The sequence below is a fragment of the Nematolebias whitei genome, chromosome 2, assembly GCF_014905685.2.
Source record: "Nematolebias whitei isolate Nwh7 chromosome 2, NemWhi1, whole genome shotgun sequence".
NCBI classification, from domain to species: Eukaryota; Metazoa; Chordata; class Actinopteri; order Cyprinodontiformes; family Rivulidae; genus Nematolebias; species Nematolebias whitei.
Genome location: NC_056499.1, coordinates 55,134,832 through 55,138,174, shown reverse-complemented (window position 1 = coordinate 55,138,174; position 3,343 = coordinate 55,134,832).

The following is a 3,343-nucleotide window of genomic DNA, read 5'->3' as shown; positions in this document are numbered from 1 at the left end:
TAGTATCTGATGTGCAATGATTTGACTGATCCCTGCAGGATTGAAGCGGTAACTACAGAACTCGGGTGGAGAAAGAACATAAAACACAACAAGTTCTTGACTCTGAGTCTCACTTATTGTTAGAATTTTTAAAGGTCTTGACTCATCCGGAAAGATAGAGCTAAAATAAATATATATCTTTCCTTCCTTACTCGAGTTTTTTTTATCAATATTTAATTTCAGTTTTAAAACTGTTACATTTACTTTCTTTTTTCCTGCCAACACGAGTTTTAAAAACTCAACCGGAGAGAGGGTGCTACAATACTCTTCTCCTTCCAAAAAAACAAAACGTTACGACGAACTTTTGTTTTTACTCATTCCTGGCTCAGTGCGGGCTCGTGCTCCGTCAATCCGCCGCTGATGGACGAAGGCAGACCTATAATCACTGTCCCAGTGAGGAACAACACCTCCCAGGGCTTTCCTTTCAGGTCGCTAGGTGACCCACTGTGCACGATTTTAGTGCGTCCCTCCTCAGCCCAGTCAGCGAACAGATATGTTGGAAATCTGGGTTGCGGCGCCAAGAAATGTTAGGTATTTTCTCTCGTACCCAACAGACAAAAGAACACCACACAGGACAGAGTAAGATTTTTGGCCAACGCTCGTTGTAAGAAGGGAAATCCACCTCTGGTCTGAAACCAGAGGTGAACTCCAAAGCCTTGCTGTTAGAATTGACTTTTTATTTGGAAAGAGTGACACATCAGTTTTGCATCAATAAGTGTTTGGCTTGGAACACTCTTTGATCAGAACAAATCATCTTGTACAGGTTCAGTTGATTAAATGTTTATTGTAATGAGTTTCTGATACCATCTGTATCAGTTGAAATCATCTGTATCAGTTTAAGGGTGAGAAGAAAATCAATGACAGTGCAAGATAGCAGGAATACTAGTTGATATGTTTGAAACTTTGACATGTTTGGTTTTTAACAAACAGTTATAAGTAAAAACAGCTTATGTAAATACAGAGAATTACTATCAGCTCGGACGTAGACTGATAGTTCCAGAAACTTTTGCTTTGTATGCATAGAAGTACAGAAATCATGAAGCAATTTGAAATGATAACAAATGAAAAACTCTTACAAGGACATAGATTGTAGTGTAAAGAGCTTTGAGTATCTTGAAATAAGATAGAAAGACGCTATATAAGTGCAGTCCGTTTACCATTTAGATATAATGGGGCGGGCAGCACGGTGGCGCAACTGGTAGAGCTGCTGCCTCTCAGTGAACAGGTCCCTGGTTCAAACCCCGGTCCAGGGGCCTTTCTAGGGGGAGTTTGCATGTTCTGTCCGTGCATGCGTGGGTTTTCTCCGGGTACTCCGGTTTCCTCCCACAGACCAAAAACATGCATGTTAGGCTGATTGGTAACTCTAAATTGTCCCTAGGTGTGAGTGAGAGAGTGAATGGTTGTTTGTCTCATTTGCCTCTATGTGTCCCTGTGATGGACTTGCAACCCGTCCAGGGTGTACTCCGCCCCTTGCACAGTGATTGCTGGACATGGGCACCGGCGACCCCGTGACCCAAAATGGAATAAGCGGGGTAAAGATAATGGATGAATGGATAGACTATAATTGTATTATACAGCAAATACAAGGCTTTATCATTCAATAAGTCCCTTACTTTATACAGTACTGCAGTAGATTTAGATATTTTAGTTTTTACAGAATTTTGTGCTGTTTCCATGACAGTTTATCATCAATAATTACACCCAAAAACTTCACCTCACCTACTCTGCATATCTCAACACCATCAACTCTAAAAGGAACATCGACAGTTAACTTTTTTTTACTAAATATCATATAATTAGTTTTATCAAGGTTCAATGATAACTTGTTTAATTTAAACCAATTTTGTATTTTGACAAACTCCATCTTCATTAACTCATACATCTGTTCCAAGTCTTTACCCAAATAAAAGAAAGTGGTATCATCAGCAAAGAGAACACATTTAAGGATATTGGGCACCTCCGTCAAATCATTTACATACAAAATAAACAACTTATGTCCAATTACAGAGCCTTGTGGCACTCCACATGAACTACTGCTTAGGTTAGATCTTACATTGTCTATTTGTACAAACTGTTTTCTGTCTTTGGTCTGATTAGTCTCTTTAGAATGATTTGTTCAATTAGTTTTGTAGAGACCTAGTAGAGTGCTGTACTATATACCACACCATGCCATACCAATTTATTTATAGAGCACTTAAAACAGCAACAATACCAACCAAAGTGCTGTACAATAGAAACAAACAAGCACAGCGGACAGGAAAACATAAAATAAAAATATAGATACAAATAGCAGCAGATAATAACTGAATGGCCAACACTGTAGACTACAGACAGGATCAAAACAAATCGCACTGTGTCAAAGGCAAGGGAATAAAAGTGGGTTTTCAGGCGAGACTTAAACACTGTGAGTGAAGGAGCCTGCCTGACATGCAGTGGCAACTCATTCCAGAGTCTTGGACCTGCATCAGAGAAAGCCTGTCACCTCTGAGCTTGCAACGGGTTTCTGGAACTGAAAGGAGCATCTGGTCTGCTGACCTCAGAGAGCGCAGTGGAACATATGGTTGTAGAAGGTCAGTGAGATAGGATGGGGCAGAACTGTTCAGTGATTTAAAAACATACATGAGTATTTTGAACTGGAACCGAAGGTGAATGGGTAGCCAGTTCAGGGAGGCCAAAACTGAAGTAATATGCTCTCTATGGCCTGTACCAGTTAAAAATTGGGTTGCAGCATTTTGGACCAATTGTAGGCGTGCAATGGAGGACTGATTGATTCCAAACAGAAGCACATTGCAGTAATGGAGCCTGGATGTTATGAACACATGGATCACTGTCTCAAGATTCTTTTTGGACAATATGGGCTTCAACTTAGACAGCTGCCTCAGCTGAAAAAAAACAAACCAGGATTTAAAAATCATGTTTACGTGACTGTTAAGTTTTAAGGAAGGGTCCATTATCACTCCCAAATTGGTGACTCTGTTTCTCTAGCGGAGCTAGAGAGGAAAGGTCAATGAAGTGGTTCATGGACGTGCCATTGGGATGGAACAAGATGACTTCAGATTTCTTCTTGTTGAAACTTAAGAAGTTTAAAGCCATCCAGTCCAGGATGTCAGCCAGGCAGTCAAGAAAAGGTTGAACAGAGCGTATGCCTCTGTGCTTCAGGGGGAAGTCATCGGCATAGAAATGAAAGGGTATGTTGTGATTGCGGAAAATAGTACCTAGTGGCAGCAGGTATAAAGAAAAGAAAAGGGGACCGAGGATGGACCCCTGCGGTATATATAAGTACAGTACATTTATCTATCTAAAT